General features: G+C 35.5%; 1 pseudogene; it reads right to left on the bottom strand.

Moving 5' to 3' along the window:
• Window positions 1-363: 363 nt before the first annotated feature.
• Window positions 364-14,685, bottom strand: LOC145640464 (wall-associated receptor kinase-like 1; annotated as a pseudogene).
• Between the last annotated feature and the right edge of the window lie 1,330 nt (window positions 14,686-16,015).

Below are 16,015 nucleotides of genomic sequence, written 5' to 3'. Positions count from 1 at the left end.
TACCGTTATAAGAATATAATAAAAAATTACAAAACGGGGGCCACGTCATACTTCCACTACTGAAGTAGTGGAATTCTGAAAAAGTTCACAAATATTACAAGTTTGCCATTATATTAACAATATTTGGTTGATATAAGATATCAATGGGGTGTGGCTCATACTTGAATTGGCAAAATTCTTTAATAGTCTATTGACTGCCATTAATCAACACAAAAAGAAACATACATACTTTAACAAGTTAACCATTCTACACATCACAGTATTATTAAAAGATCATACATACTTTGCTGAACACAGAATATACCAAATTCCACACATATTACATAAATTTTGCTCAACAAGGCCTCCTTCTTCGGTTCTTCATCAATAAGTGTGACGTAAATGCATCTCAACCTCAGCAGAATTCGAATTCGTAGTGAGAGCAATTTGATCATATGTCAACGATATTAGAAAAGCATCGTCTGTTTCCATAGATAGAGTGGCCAGAGTAGAACTCATTGCTGTCCAATATTCGGATTCATTGGGTTCAAAAGATGAATTTGGATGCCTTAGCCCTTCTAGTACCATTGTAATTTCTTTCATTGTCGGCCTTTCTAGCCCTGTTGGATTCAAACATTGTTTTGCAAGATTAGCAAATTCCATAATTTCCTCTTTTTTGCTACCCTCCAAAACCAAAGGATCCAGAATCTCGAACACAGTGTTATCATTCATCTATGAGATGAAATACATTGCCAAACTTCTTTCTTCTTCTTCGATTTCGTCAGTGTCATCTACTGGTCTTAGTTCTCGAATTGGTTTTTGTCCTGTTAGAAGCTCGACCAAAATTACTCCGAAACTGTAAACATCACTCTTTTCAGAATATTGGCCCGAGTAGAAATATTCAGGATCCAAATAACCAAACGTTCCTTGGACAGCAGTAGTCAAATGAGTCTGTTCCACAGAAACTACTCTAGAAATCCCAAAATCCAACAATTTTGCTCCAAACTTGTTATCCAATAGAATGTTGCTAGATTTAATGTCTCTGTGATAAATTGGTGTTGAAAACTCTGAATGCAAATAAGTGATTGCAATAGCAGTTTCGAAAGCAACTTTCAAGCGCAGTTCCCATGTGAATATGAACTCATCAATGGGATTTTGGATATGTTTTGAAAGAGTCCCATTAGAAACGAACTCGTACACTACAAGAGGTATTTCATCTTCCAAACAACATCCAAGAATCTTCACTACATGTCTATGTTTGATTTGTGACAATAGAATTACCTCGTTGATGAATTGTTTCCATTGGCTTTCGTCGAGGGCTCTTGATCTTTTAACAGCTATAACTTGACCGTCTTTTAACATTCCTTTGTAGACAGTACCTTGACCTCCTTGTCCAAGCACACGATCCTTGCTAAAGTTGTCTGTATATTTTTTAAGTTCTGTTAGTGTGAAGAGTTTAGTCTTCTCTGAGACGTCGCTGCTATTTGAATATCCTTGTGCCTCTAGTTTTTCCTTGAAGTATTTTGCTCTAAGTTTGATCTCCTTTCTTGTCTTTTCAGTATTAGATCGCCAGCAACCCCAACAACAGCAACATATTATTATTAGTGGTATGCCAATAACTGCATTCATTATAACAACAAACATTACATTAAGCATTCTCATAACTGAGACTAACAAAATTATCCTTTCATACCTTTGATTAGAAATCATGAGTAATTAATTTCTTAAAAAAAAAAAAAAAAAAAGAAATCATGAATATAGTAAGCTTGAACTCTACCCCAAAACCGACGCAAATTAAGAAAGAAATTAATATATTTGTCGATAGAAAGTTATAAAATGTTCACGAGCTTCCGCTTTGCAAACAATTAAATTATTCCTTCCTGTTCCATAATATTTGACTCTCTATTATGTCTTGTTTGTACGAAAATTTGGAAAGAGTGAACCAAGGCGGTCTCAATTATTTAGGAGGCCCTGTGCTAATTTTTACAATTAGGCCTCTCAAATACAATATGATTTGAGGTAATTGAATCGATTAATTAAAAGAAAAAATAAAGAAAATCATCATGGAATATAATTGTTTATTGGAATTTTTAGAGGGGTAATTGCAGTTTTCACGGATTCAAAATAATATTTGCTACTTCATCAACGACTCATTTGACCTAATTTTAGTCCCAAAAAGAATGACCCATTAGCATTAAAATATCCACCAATTTACAACAATATTTGTACAAATTTAGCTTCCCCTTATAAAATTTTGTTTTTTTTCCATATACTTTTATTACTATCTCTCTCTAATTTTTTGTAAACCTCATATAAATTTATCTTTCCAATATACTTTACTTCTTTTTATTTAATTTTATTAATACCCGCGAAATCAACCTAAAAGGGTCGTTCTTTTGAGAAAGGAGGGAGTACATATTAGAGGTGATAATTGCAATATGTTAATTGTCAAATTGCATTAATGGAGAAAATGACACTTTTACCAGAATAGTTGAGTTTTAGATATAAAACAACTTAGACAAAGTTTGTAGGTAAAAATAAAATAAAATTATAAGGCGGTAATGGGATTCGAATCTCTTCTCATGTATAATTACAAGAATCTAGCTACCATTATGACACAACATATCAACTATTATTTGTTTGCAGCTTTCATTTTATATCAGTATATTGTCTTATATTCGAGGCTCCATTTCATTGGGGGGCCCTTTGCTGTAGGCTAGGATACACAGGCTAATAGCTGGGCCTGATTCTGAACGAATGTACAAGAAGACGGTTAAAGTAGAGATGGGATAATAACGAGATAAATAAAAACACTTATTTAAGGCATGTTTGGATTGCGGGAGATGTATTACTAAGTAATAAAAGTCAAATTAAACAAAATAAAAGTTAATATAGGGAAGGAGAAGATAGTGATGGTTTGGTCATAAAGAAAATTAAGTAGTTATGGTGTGGTATGACCGTATGAGATGAAAAAGAGGAACTAATTAATACCCTCATTTTGAGTTTATAGTTACACATTGTTGACTCGAATGAACAATACAAGAGGGGGGGTGAATTGTATTGTGGAGGAACTGGGGTAATTTTTGCGTGGTTCTAAAAGAAACTTAAACAAAAAGTTTAAAGTGCAAGAGAGATTTTACGTGGAAAACTTCTTGGCCCTAATCAAGAAGAAAAACCACGACCACAAGGGATTTTAAACTCAATTCTTAATAATAATAGGGCAAACAACCTATTACAAATTAAGACTCTAAACTCAAGTTCCTCTATGAACTTAAGTTCCCCCTCAACTGATCCCTCAATCAGTTGAGCTCTCAAATCTCTCTCTTTCTCCTTGCTTCACTCAAAGCAATCTACACACTCTAGAGTTTACCCAAACTCTTCCCCAATACAACTCGAATTAAAACTCTAAGATGCTAAGTACAAAGACACTCAAGGACTTAAGTGGATTTTGACTCATTTCGAAAAGCTTAGAAGATTGTAATGTTCAAGTGTACTTTTCAAAATGGAAAACCAATTCTATTTATACTAGAAGAAATCAGTTGAAAGACTCCCACGTCTGCCTTGACTTCCACTTCACCACAACTTCCATGAAACTAGGAAGTGCAGTTCGTGGAGGCTTGGGCAGCAAGCTGAAGTATTCTTGAGGAAGTGGTTTACTGCTTCCTTGAATTTCTCAACTTCCTTGACCAAGTAAAAGAACCGTTAAAAAGAGTTTCAAAGAAGATTTTATCAAGTCAGATTTTCCAAAACAATAGGATAAGGTTAAAACAGAAAATCTTTTAAAATAAATAGAATAAAAGATAATTTTCCAAAAATAAAATAAAATCTTTTTAAACAAGGAAAATAAAATCTTTATAAACTGAAATTAAATCCACTTATCATCCTATCAATAATCAACGTACTTAACAAATATACAAGAAGCCTAAAATAAATATTAAAGATACAATAGACTCCTTGGAACCTAGTGAAGCTTCGACTCTGGAGCTTCAGTTCCTCACTCAAGGAACTTAGCTTCTGATTGTCTTCTATCCTTGTCCAAAGCTCTTCTTTTGACCTTGTTCCAAGCTCCATTCTGACTCTAGAACTTCGTAGCATTTAAAACCTGTCAACACATCAAAGCTAATAGACAAATATTAAAGCCCTTATGGGTTTGCTTAGGTTCCTTGAGTCATCATCAAAACTTAAGATCAACAATATTCCCCCTTTTTGATGAATGACAAACCTAAGCAAACTCATGAATAAAATTGAAAGACAATCAGAAAAGAAAAAAAAAACTACTTTAAAATAAAAATGAACTAGCTTTAAAAATTAACAAGTAACAAGGAACTGAAAATTATACCTTCTAGTTTTAGATGGATGGAGAGCTTGTCAACAATTGAGTTTGCCTTCTTTTCCCCCTTTTGGCGTTCATCAAAATTAATGCACACAAATATATATATCTAATCACAGCACCATGATAATGGTGTGTGTCCAAAGCATAGAACAAAGCACATATAGGCAGAAATAGTATGCAAATAGTCATAAAGCAAGCATGCAAAATCCATATAAACAAACTGATGTTCCTCCAGAACATCCAAAAGCAAACAAAATACCCTGTTTTAAGTGTTTACAGACCAAAAGAAGCAGAATTAAACAAATTTCAAACAAGACCAAGTTCAAAAGTCAACCAAATTTGGAAACAGAACAGAAGAAAAATAATATTAGGCTTCAGGGGCAGTGGATTGGTGCTCTTCTCCTGCATCTTCAATAGACACCTCTTCCAGCACCAAGTCTTCCAGCTTCTTCAGAATATCAGCCTGCCCTTGGGAAATGGTATCAGTGCGCTGCTGAACTGTTGTAGATAGCTCTGTAGAAGCTTTTGTCAGATCAGACACCATCTTCCCCAGAGTCTCAATTTTTTGAACCATAGCAGCCTGTGCATCCACCAGCTTTTGCACTGTTCCCTTGAGATTTTTCATTTCTAAAGCAGCACTGACAGAACTGAACCCTGCAAAGCCTACACTTTCTCTTGCATGAACTGACTGACTTTCTCCTGTTTCCTGCACAAAAGTCCCCTGTTCCCCCTGAACTAGTACTTTCTCCTCACTTAAATCAACAAAAGTAGGAGCTCCAACTTTCATTTTTGGCTTAACAGCCAGTCTTGTGCTCTTTCTTTTCCCTGTAGTAGGAGCACTACTTTTCTTCTTCTCAGAGCCCGAACCTTCTTCCTTATCTTTCATTTTTCCTTTTTTCTCTCCCTCTTCCTCACTGTTCTCTCCTTCCAGCCACTTATCCAACTCCTCATCTTCAGTCATGACCTTCACCTCTTCCTTGGCTTTAGATTGTTTTGGGATGAACTGAGTAACACCATCAACCACATGTAGGTTTCTGCTTTCAAGGGTTCTAGGTTGGACAAAGTGATTTGTTTGGAGTTTGAGGCTCTCACAGTTCTCTACAGAAATCCCAAAACTTTCTATGAGAGTGATGATCAGGTTTGCATAGCCAACTTTCAGGTGATTTGTGATGCAATGAGTGAGGTGTTTAATCATGATGGATGGAAAATTTATCTGAATTTTGTTTTCTAGACAATACATAAGCACAGCATCTAGGTGATTTGCTTCATGCCTATGCTGGGTTCTAGGGACAATGGCTTGATGGACAAAGACAAACAGGACTTTCTGAAGGGGAGAAAATAGATTATGATTGGTTTGGACTTTGGACACTTTCCCACCAATTGATTTCACAATTTCTTTTATAGACACATCACCTACACCAATTTCAGTGGCTCCTTTAAAGTATTCATTAAACCCCTCATTCGGAGTACCAAATATAGCAGCCAAATAATCAGCATCAAAACTAATTTTCTTGTTTTTGACTCTAGAAACACACACATCATCAACATTCTTGAAATTTGCACAGAATTCTTTTAAGGGAGCATGAGCAAGCACATTATTATAGCTTTCACTAAACAGTTGAATCCAATTTTGAGCTTCTAAAATCTCAAGTAGTTCAGTATACTTACAGACTTCACACCAATTTAAATTGATGCAAAAACCATGAATGAAGCGATCAGAACTTGCTTCGATTCTCTTGACAGTGGGTGGTTTCTCCAGTTGAATCCGTTCTCCCATCTCTTCCCATCCTTGTTCCTCTGGTTCCTCTTCCTCCAGCTTGCGTTTCTTTGTTTCACTTCTATCTCCAGGCAAGTTCTTTGGCTTTTCAGGGGTTGCTTTGGGTTGAGTTTCTTGCTCAATATCCATGGGTGAGTCCTTTTGTGAGGTAAATTGTATTTTAGGTGAAATATCCATGGGTGAGTAAGATGAATCGTTGAAATGCAGTATGTATTTTACGGATTGAGGAGGTGAAGAATAGTGATTAGGGTTTGGTGAGTATGGCTTCATTTTATAGTGGAGGTAATTTCTAGGAAAATGTGAGACGGTGGAAGAGTGTGGAAGGTTAATTGAATGGGGTATGTGTCGTTTGAGGAAGGTTTTGAGAAATTATTTTCACTTGGTCAGATTAAAGATGGAAGATTCATTTAATATGATTTGACATCAAGAGTCTTGATTAAATAGAGAAATTTTTGATCAGAAACTTGAATTGAATTCGAAAAGACTAGGGTATTTAATTTAGGATGAATTTAAATTTAAAGAGATAAACTTGAGAGATTAATTCAAGAATAAAAGGATAAGATTTTTCCAGTAGATAAAAATTAATTAACTGACTAGCTAATTAATTTAAGAAGTGATAGAACGAAATCTTATGAAAATATTAGGAGGAACTTGGAACAAGTCAACATAGCTTGTTAGTAATATAGATAAGCAAGTGCAATTTGATTTCTTCACATACAGCCACAATCCCATATGTATTGCCATACATTCTAATGCTCAGGACTATGTTTTCACATATACAGATTGTGTAAGACACATATAATGCATGCATGATTGACTTATACCTTGGGGAAACTTGAGGTCTTCTAACTCAATTGTATCATACCAAGTTCCATGCGCATCTTTTCAAATTTGTCCCTGCTCAAAGGCTTAGTAAGAATGTCAGCAATTTGATTTTCAGTCTCACAAAAATCTAATTCAATTAAGCCTTTTTCCACATTATCCTTAAGGAAATGATGCCTTATATGAATATGCTTTACACGAGAATGATGAACTGGATCTTTTGAAATGCATATGGCACTAGTATTATCACAATAAATAGGAATGCAATTATACTTCATACCATAGTCTCTTAGTTGTTGTTTTATCCAGAGTACTTGAGAACAACAGGCAGCAGCTGCCACATATTCAGCTTCAGCAGTTGACAAGGCCACTGTGTTCTGTTTCTTGGATCCCCAAGAAACTAGACATGGCCCAAGAAACTGAATCATCCCTGAAGTACTTTTTCTGTTCACCAGATCCCCTGCATAGTCAGCATCTGCAAAACCTTTTAACTCAAAAGTATCACTTCTAGGATAGAATAGACAAAGATTGTCAGTTCCTTTGAGGTACCTTAGGATCCTTTTTACTGCTATAAGATGTGATTCTTTAGGAATAGATTGAAACCTTGCACATAAGCCAACACTAAATGCTATATCAGGTCTACTAGCAGTTAAGTATAAAAGAGATCCAATCATACCTCTGTATCCAGTTTGATCTACACTAGTTCCTTGTAGATCTTCATCTAACCTTGTGCCTGTTCCCATAGGAGTATGGTAGGTCTTTGCTTGGTGAAGATTATATTTCTTCAGTAGTTCCTTGACATACTTTTGTTGGTGAATTGCAATACCTTTTTCTGTTTGTTTGATTTGTAGTCCAAGGAAGAAGTTGAGTTCCCCCATCATGCTCATCTCGAATTCACCACTCATTAGTTCAGCAAAGTACTTGCACAAGTTTTCGTTAGTTGCTCCAAAAATAATATCATCAACATATATTTGAACAACTAGTAAATCAGTTCCTTCAGATTTTAAAAACAAAGTTTTATCTACTTTTCCTCTTTTAAAATCATTTTGAAGAAGGAACTTAGAGAGCCTTTCATACCAAGCTCTAGGTGCTTGTTTCAGCCCATAAAGAGCTTTATCAAGCTTAAAGACATGATTAGGAAATTGGGGATTTTCAAAACCAGGAGGTTGTTCTACATACACCTCCTCTTCAAGAAAACCATTTAGAAAAGCACATTTAACATCCATTTGATACAGTTTGAAACCCATAAAAGAAGCAAATGCAATTAATATTCTAATAGCTTCTAATCTAGCAACAGGAGCAAAAGTTTCTTCGAAATCAATACCTTCTTGCTGATTGTATCCTTTCACAACAAGTCTGGCTTTGTTTCTTACGATTGTTCCGTATTCATCCAGCTTGTTCCTGAATACCCACTTGAGCCCTATCACCTTTTTGTGTTCTGGTTTCTCTTCAAGATGCCAGACCTTGTTCCTTTCAAACTCATTGAGTTCATCTTGCATGGCAATTATCCAGTCAGCATCCTTCAGAGCTTCTTCATGATTCCTTGGCTCAATTATGGATAAAAAGGCTTGGAAGGCACAGAAGTTCCTCATCTGTGATCTGGTCTGAGTTCCTCTACCAATATCACTTATAATAAGATCTGTTGGATGAGAGCCTTGATATTTGAATGGCTTTGGATGAAACTCTCTGGCAGGAACTCCAATTTGAGGCACTTCTTCTTCAGTTTCTTCTGCATTTTCCTCGTTGCCTGTCTCTTCATGATCTTGTTCCTCCGTGGTTTCTTGATGAGGAATTTCTGCATTTTCTTGATGTTCTTGCTCAGGTTCCTCTCTAGCTTCCTTGGTTTGCTTGGATGATTCTTCTTCTTCTTCCCTGTCTCTAATCATTCCAATTTCATAATCATTATTGTCTTGTTCCTGTACATTCATAAACATGTTAGATTCATCAAATATCACATGAATGCTTTCTTCTACACACATTGTATTTTTATTGTAAACTCTGTAAGCTTTGCTATTTGATGCATAGCCAAGGAACACAGCTTCATCACTTCTTTCATCAAATTTTCCTATGTTCCTTTTTCCATTATTATGGACAAAACACCTGCATCCAAAAGCTCGAAAGTGAGAAATATTGGGTTTTCTGCCCTTAAACAGTTCATAAGGAGTCTTATTGATGATTGGTCTCATCATAACTCTATTAATAATATAACAAGCAGTGTTTATAGCTTCAGCCCAGAAGTTCCTTGGAAGACCACTTGCTATGAGCATAGTTCTTGCCATGTCTTCTAATGTCCTGTTCTTCCTTTCAACAACTCCATTCTGTTGAGGAGTTCTAGGGGCTGAAAAGTTATGATCCATGCCATTTTCTTTGCAAAAGTCATCAAATCTTGAATTTTCAAACTCTGTTCCATGATCTGAACGAATATGGACAATTTGATTTCCACTTGTCTTTTGAACTCTTTTGGCAAATGATACAAATTCATCAAAAGTTTCATCCTTGCTAGACAGAAAAATCACCCAAGTAAATCTAGAAAAATCATCAATTATAACTAAGACATATTTCTTTCCACTTCTACTTTGAACACGCATGGGGCCACACAAATCCATATGGATTAGTTCCAATGGCTTTGTGGTGCTTACCATGTTTTTGCTTTTGAAAGAAGACCTGACTTGCTTGCCTCTTACACATGCATCACAGATATGTTGTATGAGGAACTTGACTGAGGGAAGCCCTATAACCAAGTTCCTTGCTCTAAGTTTATCCATGAGTGGGAAGCTAGCATGTCCAAAGCGTCTATGCCATAATAAGGGATCATCATTAATGGCACTCAGGCAGGTAAGGTTGTTCCTTGGAACAGAATTCAGATCCACAATATATGTGTTCCCTTTTCTAGTTCCTTCAAGAACAACCCTTCCTGTTTTATCATTAATGATGTTACATGAATCAGATGTAAAACTTACAGAGTTTCCTTTATCACAAAATTGTGATATGCTCAGCAGATTGTGCATTAAACCCTCGACCAAAAGTACATTTTCTATAGAATGAGAACTGGACCTTCCTACTCTTCCTTTAGCAATTACTTCACCCTTCTTGTTATCTCCAAAGGTCACAGTTCCTCCTGGATAGGCCTCTAGTGAGAGAAACTTTGATTTATCTCCTGTCATATGCTTTGAACAACCACTGTCGAGGTACCATGTGTTGTTCCCCCTCACTAGGACCTGCAAAAGAACTTATTGGTTAGTTTCAGGAACCCAGGTTTCCTTGGGTTCCTTGGACGTTGAAGCAATATCAGATTTCTTTACCCAAACTTGCCTAACATTTTTGTTCACAGACTGTTCCTTCTTGTTGCAAGTGGCAACAAGATGGCCAGTTTTACCACAGAAGGTACAAACTTTATGACTAGGCAGGTCTGCATATTTTTTCTTGCCCTTATGCTTAGAACGTATAAATCCTAGACCTTCAGTTCTTTTGGTTTGAGCATTTTCAATCCACTTAGGAATTCCAACATGACTAATGCATCTTTCTTTTCGAAGCTCAAGTTCCTTCTCCAATTTTGCCTTTTCAATTCTTAACTCATCAAGATCAATTTTTAATTTTTCAAAATCCTCATTAAATTTAGGCAAAGATTCTGAGGAGGAACTTGGAGATATTTCAGCATTAGCTAGTTTATATTGAGTCAATTCAACATTAACCATAATATTTTCAAACTTGAGTTTCTCATTCATTTCTTTTAAGAGAAGATTTTTGTCAAAAAGTTCAAAAAATCTGCTTTGCACATCAGTTCGTTGATTTTCAATCCACGTACTGTGTTCCTTGCAGACTTTGAGAGCTCTTTGACACTCACCTAGACGAATACTAGTGTGAGTCCATTCATCTTCCATTTCAAACACTAAATCAATGAGAGCATCTTTAGTATAAGTTTTAAGTACATTAGGATCAAGGAATACCTCTTTAGCAAGCTCATCATTGTAAGCCCTGTCATCACGTTTGGCCATCAAACACAGATGAGCTAATTCTTCTTCAGGTTGTTCCTCTTCATCCTCACTTTCAGAATCTCCCCATGCAGCTATCATAGCCTTCCTTATGTCTGTTTTGTTGAAAGGAGTTTTGTTGTGGTTGCTCTTAACTTGTTCCTTTGCCTTCCCTTTACCTTTCTCTGTTTCCCAAAGTGGACACTCACGAATGAAGTGTTCCAGTGATCCACATTTGTGACAACCAGAGTCAGCCTTTGAAGTAGAGTGTTTCTTGGTGAAGTTCCTTGACCTGTTGTTTCTGTTGAACATTCTTTTGAACCTTCTCACCAGCATAGCTGCCTCTTCTTCATCTACTTCTGATTCTTCTTGATCTCCAGCTTTGAGAGCCAAGCCTTTTCCTCGGTTTCCTTCACTGTTGCTTGTTCCCAGGTGCAACTCATGAGTCATGAGGGAACCAGCAAGTTGCTCAATGTTGAACTTTGTGAAGTCCTTTGTTTCTTGTAAGGCTGTTACCTTGGCTCTCCATCTCTCATCTTGAGGGAGGCTTCTTAGAACTTTTCTGACCTGCTCATCAATAGGGATTTGCTTTCCAAGAGAAAAAAGCTCATTAATAATGTTAGTGAATCTAGTTAACATTTCCTGAATTGATTCTTTTGGTTGCATTTCAAACCGTTCATATTTTGACATGAGCAAGTCAATTTTAGAGCGTTTCACTTCGTTAGTTCCTTCATGAGTTACTTGAAGTAAATCCCAAATTTCTTTAGCATTTTTACAGCCCATAACACGATTGTGTTCATGGGGTCCAAGACCACAATGAAGTAATTTAACAGCAAGTGCATTAATTTCCATTTTCTCAAAATCTTCCTTATCAAATTCAGACATAGGTTTAGGTACTACCTCATTTTCACTGTTGGTTTTGGTAATTTCAAAATCACCAACTTCGATAACTCTCCAAACTTGGTAGTTGTCAGCTTTGATGAAGATTTCCATCCTGTTCTTCCAATAGGTGTAGAATTTCCCATTGAACATAGGAGGACGCTGCGTAGAGTAACCTTCTTCCAGTTTCTCGTGATTGTTCATCTTGATTCCAGGAACTTAACTCGTCAGGGTTTCCTGATTTCTTCGAGGAACCTGCTCTGATACCAATTGTTGACTCGAATGAACAATACAAGAGGGGGGGTGAATTGTATTGTGGAGGAACTGGGGTAATTTTTGCGTGGTTCTAAAAGAAACTTAAACAAAAACTTTAAAGTGCAAGAGAGATTTTACGTGGAAAACTTCTTGGCCCTAATCAAGAAGAAAAACCACGACCACAAGGGATTTTAAACTCAATTCTTAATAATAATAGGGCAAACAACCTATTACAAATTAAGACTCTAAACTCAAGTTCCTCTATGAACTTAAGTTCCCCCTCAACTGATCCCTCAATCAGTTGAGCTCTCAAATCTCTCTCTTTCTCCTTGCTTCACTCAAAGCAATCTACACACTCTAGAGTTTACCCAAACTCTTCCCCAATACAACTCGAATTAAAACTCTAAGATGCTAAGTACAAAGACACTCAAGGACTTAAGTGGATTTTGACTCATTTCGAAAAGCTTAGAAGATTGTAATGTTCAAGTGTACTTTTCAAAATGGAAAACCAATTCTATTTATACTAGAAGAAATCAGTTGAAAGACTCCCACGTCTGCCTTGACTTCCACTTCACCACAACTTCCATGAAACTAGGAAGTGCAGTTCGTGGAGGCTTGGGCAGCAAGCTGAAGTATTCTTGAGGAAGTGGTTTACTGCTTCCTTGAATTTCTCAACTTCCTTGACCAAGTAAAAGAACCGTTAAAAAGAGTTTCAAAGAAGATTTTATCAAGTCAGATTTTCCAAAACAATAGGATAAGGTTAAAACAGAAAATCTTTTAAAATAAATAGAATAAAAGATAATTTTCCAAAAATAAAATAAAATCTTTTTAAACAAGGAAAATAAAATCTTTATAAACTGAAATTAAATCCACTTATCATCCTATCAATAATCAACGTACTTAACAAATATACAAGAAGCCTAAAATAAATATTAAAGATACAATAGACTCCTTGGAACCTAGTGAAGCTTCGACTCTGGAGCTTCAGTTCCTCACTCAAGGAACTTAGCTTCTGATTGTCTTCTATCCTTGTCCAAAGCTCTTCTTTTGACCTTGTTCCAAGCTCCATTCTGACTCTAGAACTTCGTAGCATTTAAAACCTGTCAACACATCAAAGCTAATAGACAAATATTAAAGCCCTTATGGGTTTGCTTAGGTTCCTTGAGTCATCATCAAAACTTAAGATTAACACACACTTACACTAAGGGGAGGGTGGGTAACTATTACCCTTATGATATGGGTAATAATTCCTCTGTCTCTCTCTTTTCCTCATGCCACAACTATCTTATTTCACTTATAAACCCCTTGTCTCCTACAACATCACATCTAAATACTTATATATGTTTTTTCAAGTTTAACTTTTATTACCCCCTTAATATATTACTCTCAAATCCGAGCATGTCCTATAGAGACAAACCATTGTAGTGAATTAGTAAAAGATCAAGCTGGAAAGAAAGGGGTCAAGTAAAAGTTTGCTAGTTTAGAAACCTTCTTAAGATAGCCAACCTTTATACTTGATGGGAGTAATTCAACAAGGTTGTTTGAAAAATTTTCTAGCACCAAAAGGAAAGCAATCATCTTACCTGTAAAAAAGATGAATACAACTATTCCAATGGTACTGATGGTACCGATGGTGCGCCACCAATTCTCTGAAACGAAAGATAGCAGTAATTACAACAGTGAAATCTCCTCAATGAAAAAATTTCCCTCCGATTTTCTTTTTTTTTTTTTTTACCTTCTTTTCGGATTTTGTCAAATCTTCTTTTTTTTTTTTTTGAACAATTTGTCAAATCTTCTTAAAACTTTTCCAAAAAAAAAAAAAAACAAACCTTGCCATTGTTACTCCTACCACTTACCAGAAGTATTTAAGTAATCCCATACAAGCACGACAGGCACGACAGCGATCTGAGACGATGACAGTTCTTTAGCTCCCATGTATTCCTGGCTAATAAAAAAGGCAGACCTGCAATTATTGTTGGTGCTCACAAATATGCTGTATTCCTTGATATTTGTATATGAAGATGGCAAACGAGCCTGACAACAACGATAACCACGGCATCTGTTTCCTCTTAAAACTGCTGCAGGTGGATACAGGGCACAAACTGAGGCGCATCCAGCAATGATTCCACCTGTATCATTGTATAATAATGCGTATCCATCGCATCCCATTGACGCAAAAACATTTTCGGAAACTGAATATCTGAAGGGGGAGTTGGTGAGGTTGTGGCTTGTCAAAGTACGGCCGTTACGACTACTACAAGTAGTAACTGATGGAATTTTAACAATTACTATATTCCGAGGTTCGTTTAGATAATAGTAATTCGTGGGATCATAAGGTCTATTCAGTATAACCTTAAGAATCTCAAGGTTGTGTTTCTTTAGAATTGGTTTTGGTTTTGATGAAGAGGAAGAATTACAAGAGACCTCAAAGTTGGAGTCTAAAAAACAGTGATTCGCGGTCTCAGGGCCAATACCAAACGGGTACGGAATTTCAATATTTCCACACAGGTGTTTACAATCTGTATGTTTATGTAGCTCAGATGGTCTCCATAAACAAGATGATATTATTATTGAGACGAGAAAAAATGAGCTTAAGATTTTCATTAGGTCGGGCCAAACAATGTATCTTTTACCCTTACAAACCATACAAAAGTACAAAACACCACTTTTTTTTTCTTCTTATCTGTACACTTGTACTCTCTTCTAGGTCAAATATTCTTCATCACATATATAAATTCCATTTATTACGTTACAATATTAATCCTCCAAATTTTGTTACAAGTGACTCACTTTCACTCTTCCCAACTCGTTTTATAATTATAAATACAAATAATGAATGCAATCAGTTCAATGTAACAAAGGGAGGAAATAAAGGGGAAATTCCCTCAAATTTGTTTCTCATAATGGCATTTTTGTGAATAAATCAACAATTTTTTCATTATTATGGGCTCCACAATTAAATAAAGTTGTTGGTTTATTTACGAAAATGTCATCTAAGAAACAAAATTTGTTTCTTACCATGAGAAATTGGGGCATCCTCGAAATAAAGTGTGAATTGCTATCAAGATTTCACCTCGAAGGTTGGTGGGTCTATTGAAGGGAAACAAGCATGGGCGGAGCCACGAGGGGGGCTGGTAGGTTCCCGATCCCATGTCCCAACTCCCAACTCCCAATTCTTTAATAATCAAATAGCCTCATTAAAATACTAGGATATAAATTAAATGTTCATATTGATTTGGTGCTAAAAGTCATAGCTCAGCCGTAGCAGACGTGTGATGTGCTGAACTGATGGGTTGCATATACACATCGTACAGAGTCCAAAAAATCTTATACTCTATCCATCTCCAAATGTTTGTCACTTCAATGAAATCACAGGAATTAAGGTGGAGTTCGTGGAGTACTGAAAGTATAAGGGAAAGAGAAATTATCAATTAAAAAGTAATTAAAGTACATCATCTGAAAGAGAAATTGAGAGATTTAAAAGTGTAAAAAATTAAATTTGGCACAATTTTATGGCATATGTTAGGGTAAAATAGGAAGATGACTTAATAAGGACAAAAGAAAATTGAGGATATAAAAGTCTTTTTATATAAATTAATAATAATAAAACTTTGAAATCTGACAAACATTTAAGCCTTTAGAGGCACCTAAAATGACAAACATTTAGAAATGGAGAGAGTATTTATTTTTATCTCTATTTATGTTCAATTTTGTATACCTTTCTTATTAATATTCTACATCGTAAATTTTTAAATTGTATCAAAATTAATAAAAAAGATTATTGTTGAACAATATTAATAAGTGAATAAAATATTAAATATTTGTATTATCAATCATTAATATATATAAAAAATTTTAAAAGAGGTTATACATAGAAGACTTTTCCAAGTTATTATAACATTATTATAGTACAAATTTTTGTATGTGGCTGGCCACATGTAGTTTGTTTTTCTGATTTTAATATGAATTGGTTGTTTATTCCTAAGTAGTTGATTGTTA

The sequence above is a fragment of the Chenopodium album genome, chromosome 7 (genome assembly GCF_948465745.1).
Source record: "Chenopodium album chromosome 7, dcCheAlbu1.1, whole genome shotgun sequence".
Lineage (NCBI taxonomy): Eukaryota > Viridiplantae > Streptophyta > Magnoliopsida > Caryophyllales > Amaranthaceae > Chenopodium > Chenopodium album.
This window is presented reverse-complemented; position numbering and strand designations above follow the sequence as displayed.